This window comes from Puma concolor, chromosome B2, assembly GCF_028749965.1.
Source record: "Puma concolor isolate L17-30 chromosome B2, mPumCon1.1.hap2, whole genome shotgun sequence".
NCBI lineage: Eukaryota > Metazoa > Chordata > Mammalia > Carnivora > Felidae > Puma > Puma concolor.
This window is the reverse complement of record NC_141671.1, coordinates 17,489,851-17,508,855: the sequence shown is the minus strand read 5'-3', so window position 1 is coordinate 17,508,855 and position 19,005 is coordinate 17,489,851. Positions and strand designations below refer to the sequence as shown.

The window sequence follows — 19,005 nt, the reverse complement described above, 5'->3', positions numbered from 1 at the left end:
TTCTTGCGCAGCGAGAGTTTCATCACTAGGTGGCGCAGTGGTTCTATCTTATTTTCCCCTGCTTTTGTCTTCGCCATTACCTGCAAACTCCACGGGCGCTTTTGGATTCCTTTCCGTAGGATACATCTGATGTTCATTGTTTCTGAAAAAAATACGCGTGAGGAAATTAACTATGAGAACAATCCAGAGCTACAGGTTATCGCCAACCAATTTAACTTGCCAGAGAATGTTTAAGATCGCGTTCAGGAGTTATTTGCAAATCAGAAAAGCACATTAATTGTACGATTTTGGTAAGTCATCAGTCTGGACCTTGATTTATGTATTTTTCTCAAATTTGTTATTCTGACTCTTAACACAAAATGTTTTTCTTTTTTTTAATCTAATAGCCAATATTGTAGTAAGAGTTACAGGGTTGGTCAACTTGTTGGAAAAAAAAAAAAGCAAATACACCAGCGTAACGCTATGGGCCTTGTATCATGAGACTCGGTTTAAAATTCCTGCTCTGCCATTGAGTATTTGAACTTGGCCAAGGGTTTTCACTTCTGTGACCTTTAGTTCTCTCATGTTGCACATGATGGGTGCTCAGCACTCTGTCCCATTGGCTTCTCCCTCTTGTGTACCGAGTGCACAAGGAAGGGGATGTCCTTCTAGACTTTGTGCTGAGTTTTGGTAGTAAGCCCGGCTAGCTATGTGTTTCAAAGTCGGAGCCGGATTCTGTTTGCGTACAACACACAGTGCATTTCCAGAGAGGGCTTCCTTCACGTTGAAACTGTCCCACGGAACCGTGTGCTGCTTTGGCAGCAATCTGCTGAGGGAATTTTTCAGAAACATACCTCAGTAGCAAAGAGCCTGGTTAGGAAGAAAAAAAAAAAAAAGAAAGAAAGAAAGAATGGCTAAACTTGCCCAGCAAGCAAATTCCTTGCATTCCGCAAACCAAATACGTACAAGATGAGGAAGCCAAAGCAGCCAACATAAATTAAATCCCTCCCCCCCCCCCACCGAAGATGGCTGTGACTCCTCTGTCAGCTGTGCCCAGAGCCCTCAGATCCTGTTGTGAGCGGGGGTTCGTGGCTTTGTTTATTGTTCTGCAAAGACAGCCTGTAGTTCAAACTCAGGGAAGTGTCGGTCTTTTCAGCTCTAGAGTTTCGGACCTTAAGAGCGCAGAGGGAGGGAGGCAAACCATAAGAGACTCTTAAATACAGAAAAGGAACTGAGGGTTAATGGAGGGGAGGTAGGGGAGAGGGGAACATGGGCGACGGGCCCCGAGGAGGGCCCTTGTCGGGATGAGCACTGGGCGTTGTAGGGAAGCGGTGAACCACGGGAATCTACCCCTCAAACCAAGAGCACGCTTTACACACTGTTATGTTAGCCCATTTGACAATAAATTATATTAAAAAAAAAAAAAGCCTCCTTACACAGGGTGGTCTGCAGAAGCCATGCAGAGAAACATGCCCCCGCGCTCAGAGTCCTTGAGAAATCAAGACCGAACTTCAGCGACCAGAGAAGGTACCAACCAGATTTTCATAAAAAGACACCTCTCCCCTTCCCTTTGCTTATTTTTTTTCCGCGGGAATTGGCGTTGGTGGGTGAGCCCAACTTGGGATACAAGACACTTGTGTTATCTTTGATGCCGCCAACAGGAGGAGGGACAGAGATGGTGGGAGATGCAGGGCTGAGGGAGGGACATTTTTGAGAGACTTGGGACTTTGGAAAGCTCTGTGCATGTTGACTGACTGGGAAGGGATCAGATCTGGGACTTCTCCCCGGTTCTGACCCCTTGGGCACATGAGGCCCCATCTCTCTATGCCAGTTTCTTCTGGAAACAGATCAGCTTCTGTTGTCTTCTCTTAAATGCAGGTTGAAACTTTCAAGGGGACAGCATCAGTATAGATCCATCATTCACGGACTTTCACGGACCCAGATGACTTTGGAGTCACGAATTTGACATTTGCCGTATCATATCTGTTGTAGTTCCAAGCTTTAGTTCATCTTTAGATTTCTTATTTGGAGCTTGTTTAACTTGGGAGGCTTTTTGCAAGATGAAGGAGAACGGATGAAATTTTCAAATCTAGAGGTGCCTGGGTGGTTCAGGCAGTTAGGCGCCCGGCTCTTGATTTTGGCTCAGCTCATGATCTCGCAGTTCATGGAATCAAGCCCTGCATCGGGCTGACAGTGGGGAGCCTGCTTGGGATCTTCTCTCTCTGCCCCTCCTCTGCCCGCCCACGTGCACGCTCTCTCAAAATAAAAAACATTTGTCGGGGCGCCTTGGGTGGCTCAGTCGGTTGAGCGTCCGACTTCGGCTCAGGTCATGATCTCACGGTCCGTGGGTTCGAGCCCCGCGTCGGGCTCTGTGCTGATGGCTCGGAGGCTGAAGCCTGGAGCCTGCTTCAGATTCTGTGTCTCCCTCTGTCTCCGCCCCTCCCCAGTTCATGCTCTGTCTCTCTCTGTCTCAAAAATAAATAAACATTAAAAAAAAATAAATTAATTAAAAGAAATAAAAAATAAATAAATAAAAATAAAAAACATTTGTAAAAAAAGAAATTTTCAAACCTGAAGTATAACATTTTTTTACAAGTATTTGGAGGAAATATGTAAACCCTTATTATTAATAAGATAATCTTGTAAAAAAATTTTTTTTGATGTTTATTTACTAACTTTTGAGAGAGAGAGAGAGAGAGCATAAGTGGGGGAGGGCCAGGGAGAGGGAGACACAGAATCCGAAGCAGGCTCCAGGCTCTGAGCTGTCAGCACAGAGCCCAGCGTGGGACCCAAACTCATGAACCTCAAGATCATGACCTGAGCTGAAGTCAGACGCTCAACCGACTGAGCCACCCAGGTGCCCCTAGGGTAAGCTTTATAATAATGTTGATATTCAACTTTTACTCTGAAACCATTTTTCACACCTATGATCTCACTTTATCCTCATAATTTGCTCTTATTTGAGGAAAAGATAAAATGCTTTAATTTTTTTAAACGTCTTCTTCTTCTTTTTTTTTTTTTTAAGTCAAAGCCATTTACCTGAATAAACACAGGTATTTTATGGGCAGCTCTTTGGACGAATGCTGATAAGAGCAGACTGGGAATGGCCACAGCATCCTCATTGCCTGGAGTCAGGTAATCCTCAGAGGCCCAAAGAGATCCCCTTGAAAACTGATTACTTCTTGGACAACCCACGACTAGCTCATTCTTCTTCCACAATGCTTTGGCTTAAGACATTTTAAGAAAGGATGCAGAAGGCCCATATGTGTTCACTCGAGACCTTATTGGGGAGTTAACCTGTTCTCTTCCATCAGAAATATCTCCCTTGTGATGAACGTGTTTAGTCCTAAGACTCATGCACCAGTGTTGATAGAATGCTCATGTCAGTAGAAGTGCCGTCATCTTTAAGGTTTTCCCAAGAGTTAGCTCAACCAAGCAGGCCATGACTTTCATAAATAAAGTGGCGTGATTGTCAAAGATTCTTGATTCACCTTAATGGGTTCAACGCACGCCACAAATTACCTGGACTGGAAAAGTTGCCACGTCAAAGCAAAACATTGAGTCTTCCTAGACATTTTGCGTTCAAAAGGGACACAAAGACAAAGGTGTAGTTTGGGTATCGTAGGGATGGGAAGTAGGGACATCCGTGCTCCAGGGACATCTGTAGATCAGGGCCTGCAGGATGTCAGCAGCGGGCTTATTGGCTCTGATAGGAAGAGTCGACAGCACGAATCAGGATTAAGTGAACACATATCCACCCGTGACATCAGGAATCCGTTTGTGGCATTTGAAACAGCGTTGGGAAAATTATGAAAAGCTCGAACCAAAATTTAGATTACAACAGTGCCCATAAATAAAGATAGGCTCAACATTCTGTCAGCTCCTTCACATGGGAGGAAACAAGAGGCAGAGATCATAAATCAGTGAATAAGTCCCAAGGAATTTTTGCCTGACATTGAAATTTGCACCACTTTACAAATATTTTATCTCTTAAAGCGTTTCTTTCTCAAATGCACATCAACTGTCTTCACTCGCCGCCGTCTCTGGAAGCGGGGGCAGAAGTGGTCCAGTGTCAAAGGATTTCTTTCCATGCAGAATACAGAATTGAGATGGATCAAGAAGATAAGATTTTTTTGGCAAAAGAATAGTCCCCGAAAGTTTACAAAATAAGCCCTTGAAATAGGTTTCGTCATGGGGGAGCCCGGATGGCTCAGTTGGTTAAGCGTCTAACTCTTGATTTCAGCTCAGGTCACGATCTCACGGTTCATGAGTTCGAGGAGCCCCGTGTCAGGCTCTGCAGAGTGTGGAGCCTGCTTGGGATTCTCTCTCTCCTTGTCTCTCTGCCCGCTCCCCTGCTCTCATGGGCACGCATTCTCTCTCCCCCCCCACCACCAAAATAAATAAAATAAACTTAGAAAAAAGAGAGAGAAACGGGTTCTGTCATAGGATCAGGGCTTTTTCCATATGCTGAAATGAGAACGATCAAGCTAGAAATAACTAAGAATTTTTTTCTTAAATATCCATTTAGTCTCTTTATTGTTAGAAAATATCCGATGTCCACTTCAGAAACACATCAAACCATTTGGGAAGGTTCCAGTTTTTGGATGTGCACCTCAAAAAGAGTTCTGTAGTTATCTTGGCTGTGGATAATTCAGCCTGGACTTCTTTTGTCCAAAGCTACCAATAACTTGGGCTTTTAAAAAATAATTATTTATTTATTTATTTATTTATTTATTTATTTTATATGTAATTTATTGTCAAATTGGTTTCCATACAACACCCAGTGCTCATCTCAACAGGTGCCCTCCTCAACACCCATCACCCATTTTTCCCCTCTCCCCCACCCGCCCTCCATCAACCCTCAGTTTGTCCTCAGTATATTTAAGAGTCTCTTGTGGTTTGCCCCCCTCCCTCTCTGTAACTTTCCCCCCCCTTCCCCTCCCCCCTTCTGGTCTTCTGTTATAACTTGGGCTTTTCATACAGTAAAACTTTGGTGAAATAAGGCCCAATCTCTCTAAAATTTCCCCGTCTTGCAGTTTTTTGAGCCACAAGGAAACATGGGTTTCATGTAAATATAAATAGCATTTATTAAGTGTGTTCCAAAAATTGCTAATTGGGAGAGGCTCTTGAGAAAAAGAATTCCCTGGACAAGTAAGCAATAAAACTTGCCTCTGTATTCCTGACTTGGAGAGTCACAGCTCACACAAGCATATTAAGTAAGGACTTTGCAAAGCTTTAAGAACCCTATTTGGCTTTGCCTCGTTGCCGTGAATGTTCTGAAAAGTGTCTAGGGCAATAAGAAGAAATCTCACTAGCTGATTCTGTGGTCTTCTGGAAAGCACTTCCAAACATTTTTAAATTTCTACCTGGTGGGGGGCGCCTGGGTGGCTCTGTAGGTTAAGCATCCGACTTGGGCTCAGGTCATGATCTCGAGGGGTGTGGGTTCCAGCCCTGGGTCGGGGCTCCATGCTGACAGTGTGGAGCCTGCATGGGATTCTCTGCCCTTCGTGGGATTCTCCCTCTGTCTCTGCCCCTCGCTCACTCACGCATCCGCTCTCAAAAATAAAAATAGAACTTAAATTAAAAAAATTTTTTCTACCTGCTGTGCTCATCCCAAAGATTTAATATCTGAGTTTTAACCTAAGTTTTTGATCCCCACCACCCAGTGCTGCTCTTTGCTGGCTTCTGGTATATGCTGACCTTCCGATTCCTGGTCCTCCTCCCGGTATCTGGCCGTGGGTACCTTCTGGGCCTTACGATGTCATGTTTGCCAGATGTATGTCAGGCACTTCCTAACCTGTATGTCCTTCTGGGGCTTCCCTGTCCCCAGTCCCCTGGCTGGCATTTACTCTCCGTGACCTACTCATATTCAATGGGACCTTCATGTAAAATTCAAGGTTGCATCTGGCAAATGTCAAGCGAGGGGGGCAGGCGAAATGTCACAGCGTTGCCAGGGGCTGGGAAGGTCAGGGGCGGCTTCGTGAGGAGGAAAAGGATGCACAGGGATAGTGCAGGGGGAAGAAGGGTGGAAACCCAGGTGGCGATGGGGACGTGCAAGAGAGTTGCAGACAGGTGCGGGGGAAGCAGGAGGCAGCAGAAGGTAGGGCTGGGAGGCTAATGGACACCACACGGAAGAGCCCTGAACTGGGCCCATGAACTTGAATTGTATCCTCTAGGCAGAGGGAGCCACGGAAACGTTCTGAGAACGGCTGTAAAAGCCCATCTGCAATGAGAGGGGAGGAGAGGGGTGGGGTCCTGGCGCCTTCCCATCCTTCCTGTGTCTGCTTCTAGCTACTGGACGGCAAGAGCGAGGGCTTTGGGTCCGAACCCTCCACCGCGTCCCTGCTAGCTTTGCCACTTAGCGTATGATCTTGGGAAAATGACTTCGTATCTTTGCCACTTAGCGTATGGTCTTGGGAAAATGACTTCCTATCTCAGAACCTCAGTTTCCGCACGTGTGAAACGATTTCAAGCTACCTCGTCGGGGACTAGTTCTTGTCGGGGGGACGAGTTCGGGCCTCGAAAAGGGACTGTGCTCTGGGAATAAAGCACGGCTACAGATGTAGCTGGGAAAGCTGTGCACCTGGCCAGCGTCCGCAGCTTGCACAGCCCCGTTTTCCAGAGACATCGATGGGCGTGCTGGCCCGCGGGACCCCTTGAGCCCGCACAGCCCTAAGGGCCCACGGCAGAGATAATCCTGCTGCTGGGGTATTTTTTCCTCTTGAGTTGCTGTGTTAGTGCGGTTGCCCAGGAGCCCCTCCACTCTCTGCTTTCTACATTAGCAGGAGAGGCAGCCTGAGCTGTCCTTAAGAGAAAAGCGGCCACCTGGGCTGGCTCTGGGGAATGACTTCTTAAAACCCAATCTGCCCAATTACCTCCCATGCAAAGGAGACAGTCAGAGGGAGGTGAAACCAATTGACCCCGACCTGGCAGTTTTTGCCGAGAACTGGAAAACTGAAATTCCCTCGTGGCTTTTCCCTTCCTTTTTTCTGAAGTTCGTTAGCCGGGGGAGGGACTGCCGGATGGGAATTGTCTGTAATAGCTCTCACCCGGACACGACTTGGGGCCCAAGGTGTTACAAATAAGTAAAAGTAGGCTCTCGTCTGTGAGGGTTTATTTTAAACAAAAGACACTTCGTAAGTAGTTATTAGCAGCCAACATTTTCGTTCCTTCTGTCCTTATCCTGTCTCTCCCCCCGTCGGGATTTTTCTAAAATTGGTTTTAACCCCTCACCCCAGACTCTCACTTTCTGGAACTAAAAGCCTCATCTTACTCTCTCCTCACGTGTAGCTTCTTTATCAAGTCCCTTTGGTCCCTTTATCAAGTTCTTTGGTCCCTTGTTCCCGCTCCTGTGTGTCTGACACCCTCCCAGCACGGCACCCAACACTGTAGCCTATGGGGTGAGGGGAGCTGTGCCCGGACTTGGTCTTGAGGAACTTGAGTAGGCTCTGAGTTATAGGGGAAAAGCCAATGGAGAAGGAGGGAAAGATAAGAGAGACAGAAACGGGGAGGGAGGGAGGGAGAGTGAGGGAGGGAGGGAGGGAGAGAGAGAGAAAGAAAGAAAAAGAAAGAAAGAAAGAAAGAAAGGGAGAGAGAGAGGAAGGGAGGCAGAGAGAGAAATGGAGGAGAGAGAGGGAGAGAGAAGGAGAGAGAGAGAAGGAGAGAGGGAGAGAGATTGAGAGAAAGGAGAGGCAGAGAAGGAGGGAAAGAGAAGGAGAGGGGGAGGGAAGGAGGGAGAGAGACAGAAGGAAAGAGAGAGAGGTAGGGAGAGGAGAGGAGGAGAGAGAAGGAGAGAGAGAGAGAGAAGGGAGGGAGAGAGAGACAAAAGGAGGGAGGGAGAGGGATTGTTGGGGCAAAGTCTCAGAGGAAAGCAGGAAAGAGAGGAGATAGCCTTTAGAAGGTCGCACATGGTTGGAGAGGGAGAAAGCATTGGCCTTATAAGGTGTCTCTTGCAATGATATGGAAGAAAGGGATAGAAGGCTGTGTGTGTCTTCAGGAAAGTAGGTACTGTTGATACAATATCTGTATCACCTTATTAGGAAATCAGACACACCCTCCCAGTGGAGAATGGCAATCTCTTTGCCTTTAAGAAGGAAGAGCCTTGGAGCTTGGGTTGGGTCTTGCTTAGTTCAGTGATCTCACTGGGGGCCCCTGATATGCCTGTCGACTGTGCATTTTCTGATCTTATGGGGCCCGGGGTAACTTTCATAAAGAACATTTCAAGTCGACATTTTCATTCTTGTGTGCCCCCAGAAGCCCAAATCCCGCTAAAATTTTACAGGCTGTGTTTTGTCTCATCAACGTCCCTACTGATTAATTGCATTTATAATGAAATATCAGATCTTTCAAATGAACTCGATACCAGCGGGATTGTTAGAATATCTTTGTAGATTTATAAATAGGTATTTAGGGGCCTTCAAACGCTAGGCAAGAAGCAAACTACACAGAGCTGGATCAATAAATAGTTTACGAAGCAAATCATTTGTTTACAGTGTAAACTGGTGGAAAGTTCCTCAGGAATGGTCTCTGCAGTAGGTGCACAGAACATTTTTCTCTGTTTTATTACAAACATTAAACAGCTTAAAGCTGCACTAAGACCTTGGGGATCCATTAGAGACATATGTTATGAGCCGTAGATTTAGATAACAGTATCCTATCAATGGAAGTTTCTTGAATTTGACAACCACTGTGGTTACCTAAGAGGGTAGCTTTGTTCTCGGGCAAACACTGGTGTCCTCGGGGGTAAAGGGACGTAATGCGTACAATCTACCCTCAAGTAGTTTAGGAGAAAATATATGAGGATGGGGGGTGTCTGGCTTCACGGATTTCGCAGGATTCTTGCTGACCTTGGATGGTGCAGAGACAAACACAGAAGCCCAAACGTCAAAGCCTAGTTGAGAAGAGAGTTCAGGAGAACCTGGACTTGAGTTTGGTCCAAGAGAACTTCTGTCAAATGGCCATCAGTGGTTTACAGAAAGAATAATGTGAATTGAGTTGAATGACAAGAATGAGTTACTCTCTGCAATTAGCTTCTTTTACTCTGTACACCCTTTACTGCCAAGGCTGACCTTGACCAAACTTCAGTTAGGCTCCTCTGAGCCCTCTTTTCCACTAGGCCTCCAAATTGGCCCCCTTCCTGGATTTGGCCTTCCCAGCCCAGACTTAGCAAAGAATCCTGCGAGGTCATCTGGCAAGAGTGCCCTCATCTTGACATGTCCTCTGAGTAATATCGACCCACCCCTCCCCTCCGCCCTTTCTCCTTGGGTATAAATCCTCATGTGTCCTTGCCTTATTCAGAGTGGAGCCCAGTCTCGCTCTCCCTTCTGCAATAGTCTTGGGGAAAAAGAAAAGCTTTCATACCATTTTAACAAGCATCCGAATAATGTTCTCCTTAACAGCACACCTTGGGTCCCAGGTCTTATTTTTATGGAGATGCTGAGACAGCTCCCAGCTTGGATGGAAGTGCTTATGGATCTAACAGGGAGAGGGAATGTTCCATGGGAAGACAGGCGTGCAAACAAGTAAATGGCAAGTTAAGAGCTGTAATGGTGGTTGGAATCAGCTGCTGTGGGAATCCAGAAGACAGGAGCATTTACCCTGAGCAGGTAAACTGAGCTGTGTACTAAAGAAGGGGCAGAATTTTGCCAAGTAGAGACACAGAGGCAAGAATATTCGAGGAGGAGAACTTTGAATGGGGTTCTTCCATGTCTTGGCTCAAGCAAGTAATTCCGCTGGTAGGGACTCCAGGTATTATTTGGGGGTCCCCCTCAAATCACGGAATGGGGTGCTCAGCTGCTATGTCTACCCTTGGGGGGTCAGGTGCACGGGCATCTGGAGACCCTGCCCCAAGGGAAATGCTCATTTCCACGGCCCCACATGCAACAGCGCCCTGCCCTTGCTGCTATAAAGGGATTTACTAAAAAGGAACTTTGGCCCTGTGGTTTTAAAGGTCAAAGGAATGTTTCTCTCTTCCTTTAAAAATAAAATCTTTCTTTTGGTTCTTCTGGAAGTTACGGAGAAGACCGAAGGGGGTGAAGCAGAGAAGGAAGAAGGACAAGAGACATTTGGCACTGGAAAATGACTGGAACATGACTCCCTGCGTGTGGAAAATGTTTTAGCAGTTTCTCCGAGGCAGGACTTGAAGCAAAGAAATCATGCAGAAAAGCACATGGAAAATCAAGCAAAATATTTTTAGCTAGTTGACCTTTTTTGTAAGAGTAGTATCTCCTTTATAAGGAAAAATTACCCGAAGAATGTTCTGGTACTAATAGTTGGAAGGGAGGCCAGAGCGGGAACAAGCCAGAGGTAAAAATAACCAAGTTCATGGTACACGTTTGTGGGGCCTGGGGGCGCAGCACCCCATCTTTCTGAACTGGGTGATACTGGGGCTCTGTTCTTGCATCTGGTGTTACTGCCTTCCCTGGCCCTGCTGGGACGTGTCTCAGAAGCACGGCTCCGTTCTCAAATGTTCCCTTCCAGCTCCTTCCCTCCCTCCCTCCCTCCCTTCCTCTACTCATGTTTCTTTACTGTGTTCAGGAAAGGGCAGCACCTGGGAGGTGGTCTTGAGAACACAGTCGTGAGAGTCACAATGGCCTGAACTTGAGTCCAGGCTCTGCCTACTCTATGAGTGGCCTGGGGTAAGTTACTTAACTTCTCCGGGCTTCCGTTTCCTCATCTGCAGGCTGGGAAGGATGGTACTACCCACCTCACAGGGTGGCTGGGGATGGCTAAAGGAGAGAACAGTACGAGGGAATTCTCAGGACAGAGAGGGGAGCTCGGTAGAAACCAGACTGACCGGCCGCTCGAGGGGAGAGGGGAGTAGGAGATAAGCCAGCTGCTGGGGACGCCCCATCCGGCTCTCATTTGCCTGTCGTGCTTTCTGGGTTCACGCCAGCACGCCCCGGCTTTACTCTCTTGTACCTGGGTGGATTGCTCTGACAGAATAAACTCTGAGCTAATCCCACTCTGGCTTCGGCCACATTCTCTGCTAACAGGTTCTTTCTCAAAATCCGCCACTGGCCCTGGAACAAAGCCAACGCCAAGTGAAATTATGACGCATACTGGGGCTTGGCTCTGCTCTTGTTTTGTTTCTGCTCCTCTCTGCCTCCTCTTTCTAAAGGTTTCTCCACGTCTTCCCTGTCCCCAGTACCCAGGGGTCTTGCTGTCTAGACGCCTCTACTGAAGCACCCTGTCCAGTTCCGTCTCCTTCCTCGTTTTCCAGAATGGCTTTTCCAGGCAGCCTGCCCCGCTGTCATTTCCCGGGACGGGAGATCCGCAGGTGACCAATCCACGCAGGTGACCGCATGAACGGCCTCCTTCTTTTCCTGGGGCCTGTCATCTCATTTTGATGTGGAAGGCGCACCTCTTCCAGGGAAATGGTCGGCGCACATTTCCGGCACACCCCTGGTTATACCCATCACGTAGGAATTCCTTTCTCCCTTGCAGTTAGGTTGGCCCCAGCCACACCGGGGTCGGGACTCTCAAGAGACCCGCAGCCGCATAGAGGGCTGCAGGGCCGGAAGCCAGACACGTCACAAAGCAGAGGTGGGAGTGTGGACAGGCCATCCTGAGACAGTGATCTGGTTGTACCGGGGGTCTTCTGAGTCCAACTTTGCTGCTTGGAACAATTCTTGGAATGGACACAAAGTCTTTGCCTCTTCTCAGAAAGTCTCGTTGAACTCACCAGGGCGGCTGGAAAGGAGTGACCCTCCAGGGTTTGCGTGCTGGGATTTCAAGGGCTCTGAGGGGTCTAGATATTCCGTGTATATTAACATTCTTTCCTCTTGGAGTAGGTAGGGATTTCCAAGCCCTTTTTTTCCCCAAACCTGCCAAGACCCAGCCTCACCTCTAATGGCCCTCCTATCTGACCCTCTCACTCAGCCTTGACCTTGGCCCATCCAAGGGGGCCCCCTCAGCCCCCCTCACCTGCCTGCTTTCTTTGCTTGTCCTTTCCTCCTTCCTCTCCCCTCTTTTAAGGAACGACCTTTTCCTCTGCCTTTTGAAGGCCAAAGCCCTAGTCTCTGACCTTGACGTTGAGTCCTCCTGCAAACCCTGACTTGATTCTATTATCTGTGCCTTTTCCTGTTTTGTCTTGTGATGCTCTCCCTACACATGACTACGAGTAGTCTCACATGTGTGCAGTCTTCTCGAAGGGGAAAAACCTATGCCCCTTCCTCCTTTGAGAGGCTGCAAGCCTCCCTCTCCCTGCCGACCACAAAGGGCTTAGAGGTGGTATTTGCACCACAGCCCGCTCTTGCTGAGCTCACATCCCTCTCCCGCCTCCACAGGCCTCCAGGATGCCGAGCCCAAAACACTCTGGGTCACTGTCCTTATCCTCATCTCATCCCTGCTACGCTGTCGTATCCCCTTCCTGAAACTTTCTCTTTCCCCATTACAGTGGTGCTTCTCCACTGTGATTTTTTTCTCTAGCTCTCGAGATCATTCTGTTTTCTCTGCTGTGTTCTCTTCTCTCTTCCTCCTTCTCAATGTACAGCGTCTGTCCTGGCATACATTCTGTTTTCTTTCTGTATACTCTTTTGTCCCCTCCCCGCCATCTGTCCATGACATCTAGATGGTCACGTTAAAGCCTTACGTCTTCCCTTCCTCTCGTCTGGTCAACAGGTGTTTATTAAGCATCTTCTGTGGGCCAGTCACCGTACCGGGACATCGAAGGAGCACTTACAGTGACACGTGGCAAGGGCAGTGAGAGGTACAGGGCATCTCGGTACAGAGCTCCTGGGAGGGCCATCTAAATCACCACGGGGCTGGGGAAGATGAGGTAAGTCCTACCCTAAGGAAGCAGCCTTGAGGGGAATCTCTGGACAAGCTGGAGAACCGAAGGGTGGGGACAGTGTTCGGGGCAGAGTCTGCAGGACCCATGTGATGGAGCCTCAGGCATTTCTGCCAGCTCTTCACCTCTGCTCCTTTCTTGTCTGCTCACATCTCCGCCTGATGCGATGTCCCCTTGTGACAGACACTTCAGGCAGCAGGGGTTCCCGCCCCTTCCGTGCTGATCTCAGGAAAAGTCCCATCAGTATCTTTCTCCCAAGCTTCCATAACATCGTAGCTGACTGCTCTCGTTGGCCCATCCTTCGCGTGGGCTCCCCCTCTGCAAAATCTGTCCTGTCCTTCCCCAACTGCCGTTCCCCTGAAAGAGTCCCCTGTTCTTCTAGCCCTTTCTTCTGCACCGAGGCCTCCAGTCTCTTCCTCACTCAATGACCCCACATACTTCTGTTGACAGATACTTCCCCGAAATTCGTTGTTAGTCATTTCACCCGCTTCCTCAAAAACTGTCAGATCACCATAAAATAACTTACCTGACTCTGACGTCATGCGCTTTCGCCATCTGACTCAATGGAATATTTCAGCTTTCTCACCGTTCATGTCCAGTGTGGGGCCCGGGCAAGGCCGCGTGGGTGTCACGACGGGACTAGGCGTGCACTCTGATTTTCCCCTCCAGGATTTGCACAAACAGTCCCCCTGTCTGCAATACCCTCCTTTTCAATGAACTTTTTAAGAATACATATATTACAAATATGAATGTTGACAGAGTTCATCTATGTTGTGGCAGGTGTCAGAATTTCCCTCCTGTATAAAACCGAATAATATTCCATCGTTTGTATAGACCGCGTTTTGTTTACCCATGCATTCACTGATAGACCCTTGGGTTGTTTCCACCCTTTGGCTATTGTGAATAGTGCCGCCATGAACACGGGTGTGCAAACATCTGTTCTCGTCCCTGCTCTCAATTCTTTTTGGTATATACCCGGAAGTGGAGCTGCTGACTCATAGGGTAATTCTATTTTGAATTTTTTTGAGGAGCTGCCATATTGCTCTTCAAGTAACTGTATCATTTTACATTCCTAACAAAGGTGCACTGGGATTCCAATGTCTCCACATCCTGGTCAACATTTGTTATTTTCTTTCTTTTTATAAAAAAATTCTTAGTGTTTATTTTTAAGAGAGAGAGAGAGAGAGACAGAGAGAGATTGAGCACGAGCAGGGGAGGGGCAGGGACACAATCCAAAGCAGGCTCCAGGCTCCGAGCTGTCAGCACAGAGCCCGATGCATAGCTCAAACTCACGAATCGTAAGAACGTGACCTGAGCCGAAGTTGGACGCTTAACAGACTGAGCCACCCAGGCACCCCTCTTTCTCTTTTTTTAAATAGTAGCCATCCTAATGGGTATGAAGTAGTTCCACAGTCTCCTTTTGAAACCCTTTTGGATATTTTGAAATATTCTCTTAATATTAGTAGATTATTTTCATATCTTTATTACTTAATGTTAAAAACAAGACATACCCATTAGAACAAATTCAAAGAGGGGCACTTGGGTGGCTCAGTCGGTTAAGCATCTGACTTTGGGTTTCGGCTCAGGTCATGATCTCACGGTTTGTGGGTTCCAGCCCTGGATCAGGCTCTGTGCTGTCAATGTGGAGCCTGCTTGGGATTCTCTCTCTCTCTCTCTCTCTCTCTTTCTCTCTCTGGCCCTCTCTTACTTGTATGGTCTCTCTCTCCCAAAATAAATAAACTTAAAAAAAAACATATTCAAAGATTCCCTTAAAAAAAAAACCAAAACCAAAATCAAAACACACACACCAGAAAAACAAAACAAAACAAAAACCCTGCCAGGCATTGGAGTTGCTGTCATATTCCTTTGGCTGCTCTTCTCCAAACCTTTCTCTAGTCCCAAACTTCTTTGACATCTTGCTTCTGTCTTCCCCACCAGCTGCACCCCTGCATGTGGGAATGATGTTGGCAGGCACCCACCTGCTCAGTATGTCCATTCCCACTGGTTATTGCCTGTGCCTTACTGGTCACTTGATATTTAGAATATCAGTCTTTGCCTGGGAGTCCTTTCTCCTGGATATCTCAAGCTCACGATACATTCAGAGAGAACAGGCTCTGGGGCAGCAGCCATGAGCCAGGGGAAGCAGCTACCCTGAAGGACTTCTCATTTGGCTCACTCAGTAAGAATCCCTTTAAGACCCTGCCCTGTGGGTCCCAGGTGAAATGAAGTCCTTCTCCCCCATCTCTTCCTACTTTCTGCTGCCAATGGAAGTCCTGTCTTCTTTTTCTTTGTGCTCCCACAGCACTTTATTTGGGTCTGTAATAACGTATGATTATTCATAAACATGCTGTTCTTTATTACAGTTATTTGTATATATCTATCCTCATCACTGGAACTGTTGGGTTTTTTGCTGCCTTTAGCGAGGGCCAAACTGTGCATATAATGGACATAATGTAAATGTTACCCAATTCACCTGCTTCGGGGCTATGGCTGTGGAAGTCACCGGTGATTTCATCACTGCACTCGTTTGAACACGCGTGCAGTATTGAACTTCTCCAGGTTTGCCTGTGTGAGTTCCAGCGGCAACAGCCAGACCGCTAGGGATGTGTGTTTCCAGTGCTGACTGGAACCCTGGATCTGGACTGTGGCTTAGAAATGACACCGAGGGTTGCTTCTTGGGGTCTGTCTGCCACCGAAATCACTTCCCGGGACAGGCTTTCTGCACCCCCAGGGGTGGGGGGAGGCAAGAAGCTGTTTTGTCAAGACAGAAAATGGCGATGGAGAATCCGGTTTCTCTTCTGAGATCATTCTCATCAAGACCCATTCGCAAGCCTTCACTCAGGTTGATGCACAGGCATCTGGCTGGAATCCAAAGGCTGGAGGTTGCCATGCGTGATGGCTCACCCACAGTGCCATGTGGCTTGTCCATGGCTGGACCTTGAGGTCTTAAACTCTGGCTACCCGATCCAGGCAGGGAGTTGTCTAAGAGACGTAAAGGTAAGGGACACTCCAGGGCTTACCCTGGAGGGCTGGGTCAGAGCTCATACCAACTAATCAGGAGTGCAGAGCATGAAGTGACAAAAGGAACAGAATAATCAGGAATTTGTCCTCATGAACGGAGGCAGTGGCCAAATGACTTGTACCGTATCGTGGTAGGACAGTGCCATGGAACGTGTAGGACACCGTCTGAGGGTGGGCAGACTGTCCGCGTAAGTATGCGGAAGCTGTCCGCGCTAGTTGATGGCACATCGGGACGGTCACCCAGTCGGGGGGGACTGGGGTTGAGGTGAGCTCAGCTCTTTCTCACAGGGTAGCTCTAGTCTGAGTCCCTGACACTAAGCTTTTGGTTGCTGAGGCTTCCATTTCAAAGATGGTCATCTCGGATAACCGCACTGCCCACCACACAACGAGATAAAGAACCAGGCCACCCCGCCCATGAATTCCCCATTTAGAAAGCCCCGAGTGCCAAAGATAACGGACTGAGTGACCCCGCTTTTCCCTTCCCGTGCTTTGATTTCTGCTCTTATTTTAAACTTGCCAATAAAGGGTGAACCCGAGAAACCCTAGGCACCCCACTTTTGACCCCAATAAAGCAAAACCCCAGTTCTGGGCTTGCTCTCTCTCTCTCTCCCTCCCTCCTTCACCACCCCCCCCCATGATCTCACTCCGTGGTCTTGGGCATGCTCTGTACCCTCTAGGATGTGTGTGTCCTAAACTTTTTTTCTTTTCAAAGTTCCTCGACGGCCATTGCTGAGGTGCGTCTTGTAATCGTAACAGGGACCACGAGAGCCAGTCCGGCCACAACACTGGCTCAGGTCAGGGCCGTGTCCGTGGGGGCTGCCCCAGCAGCGTGGGTCCAGGTGAGGGCTGCGGGCACACCTAGCGGACGGTGTCGCCACGGAGAGGCCAAGGCTGACCCTCGACAGTAGCCTCCAGAGAGCTTCCGTCTGCAGCGAGGAATGTAAGCCCTGAGAAAAGCAAGGTGACCAGGACGACTTAGGCCAGCCAGGACAGCGAGAAAGAGCGGGAAAGGGGAAAATGGGAAGGGAGAACATGGGTGGCTCAGAATCCGAGCTGCATTGCTTCATTTGACAGCTGTCAGGGTTAGAAAATGGCTCAGAGCAGGAGGGTGTCTGAGCGTTTTCGCCTATTACACTCCCTAGACCTTGCCTTTTAAAATCTTACCATGCCTATTTAAAAGGTTCTGTGGAAGAATAAAGTAGCATAAAGACCCACTCTGCCTCTAAGCTTATAGCAGTCAATTTTTATCAGCTTCCAGAAGCTTCCTTTTTGAATAATCTCTTAATCACCTTTATTTTAGGAATTGGGAATAGGTAACATAACTACAAAGGACTCATCCAAAGCCACAGATAGGACTCACACAACCCCCTCCCCGCCCCAGCCTCCAGCGCTCCAGGGCAGAACCTTCAAGGTCGGGTCTCATTTGGAGCTTTCCCGGCAAGAATCAACTCCTGTTCTTGGCCTGGCTGCCCTGAGGGCGGGGTGCAGGAGCCCTGGGAAAGGAAAAAAAAAAGAAAAAAAACAGATCCTAACACACTTGTTTTGTTTCTTCCAACACCCCCTCTCCCCCCGCAGCCGCTTTCTCCCACTGGAGTTTGGGCACTCACGGTTCCATTTGTCCTCATACAAAGGGAAAAATAGATCTGTTTTGAGTTCCCGGTGTACCTGACTCAGTTACCTGACATTGGGGTGTGTTGTTTTCTGCGATGCCTCCAGCTGTACACATTCCTTTCTGGGGTGAATGCTTTGTAGAGACATAAACAGCCAGCTGAGCTGCAGGGAATAAACCTGGAGCTGACTTTTCTTTCTTTGGAGTTACATTCCTGCAGAGATAAATATACAGAAAGACAGACAGATTATAAAGGAGGAAGGACGCCCTGTCAGCATGGGGGCTCCAGAGAGAACAAAAGGGTTATCGGTGCAGAGGCTGAAAATAGAATAGAAAGCTATCACGACTGGGGAAACACTGGAGGCCTTCCTGGGGAACCACCTGCAAAAAAAAAAAAAAAAAAAAAAAAAAATCTGAAAGTCCCAGGAAAACAAGACCCGGGTCAGCTCAAGTGAAAGCCAAACTTGAGAATCCGTGGCCAGCTAGATAGCCAGAAGAGGGAGAGGAGAGAAGTCATTGCCTTCGAGTTCTTCAAGTTTCGCTCTGAGCAGGGCGCGCTGGACCCGGGGCACAGGGTTTTTCTGGAAAAATGCAGTGGGGCTGGGGCAGGTGAGGACTGGGGCAGGTCTTCGAAATGGGCCATGCTGACCATTCAAACAGAGATGGCAACAGAACTACCAAGGCGTGCATGTTTCTAACACAATACGTGGCAGGTTGGTTTTACATTTAAGACTCTATAAAAGCTGCTGCTCACCCCCAGCCTCTTCAGTTTGTTTGTTTGTTTTTGGCAAGCTTGTTTTGGCAAGCTAGAATCCAGTGAACCCAATCAAGGCTGTCTTCAGCTCTGACTCCGTGCAATCTCTCTATTCCTTTGCAGCTCAAGCAGCTAGTGAAAACTGGGCTCCAGAAAGGGTATTTCTCCTCTGTGTCAGTGGGTGGTTAACCTTTGAGTCAACCAACTCTGCACCCACGTTCAGCGTCCTCCCCTCCCCCTTCCCTTTACCTTCCTTTAGTTCGAGGATATTTTGTCCAGAGGCCACAAGCTGGTTTAAGATCCAGTGGGTCGCCTGCCCTCCAGAGACAGTGCCCGAGGGCGCTCAGCTGAGTGCAGGGAATTGGGTGAAACAAACCCAGGAAAGGGAGGTGCCCTTTTCAGAAACCTCAGCCTTCTGGTTAACATAATAATGAGGCCATTATGCCTCCTAGGGGGTCTCTGGGCTTGCCCTAGGGTTTCCGAACAGAAGCCCGCAGCTAGAGATTCAAGCCCTGTACCTCCTCATCAGTGTGCCAGGGCTGAATGCCAGGATGGGTGCCCATCCCAGGAAAAATGGCTTTAGTTTTAAACACCTGTCATCTAAGCTCTTCCCCCTGCCCTCGTAAAATCTGCCCGTTTGCTCTACAGACACCTCTTTTGTCAAATCTTAATTAGTGCCTGGGTGGCTGAGCCGTCCATCCTCCAGAAAGTAACCCCCCCACCCCATCCGGTACCAACCCCACCTTCCATGTATTTCCACACTGACCAGTCGTCTTCACCGGTGCCGGGTAAGTATCTGAAGCTGTTGGATTTTGATTTTTTTTTTTTTTTCAACGTTTATTTATTTTTGGG

The 19,005-nt window shown here is 48.2% G+C and overlaps 1 long non-coding RNA gene across 2 annotated transcripts; it reads right to left on the bottom strand.

Moving 5' to 3' along the window:
- Window positions 1-17,043: 17,043 nt before the first annotated feature.
- On the bottom strand, window positions 17,044-18,513 carry LOC147580768 (uncharacterized). 2 transcript variants are annotated; one of them, XR_015250775.1, is made up of 3 exons: window positions 18,403-18,513; window positions 17,469-17,613; window positions 17,044-17,283 (listed from the first exon to the last, which is right to left on the bottom strand). It is a non-coding gene; the product is annotated as an uncharacterized LOC147580768 (long non-coding RNA). The 2 variants fall into 2 exon arrangements; XR_015250774.1 differs by lacking the exon at window positions 18,403-18,513 and adding an exon at window positions 17,837-18,281 and having other exon boundaries at window positions 17,045-17,283.
- Window positions 18,514-19,005: the final 492 nt, after the last annotated feature.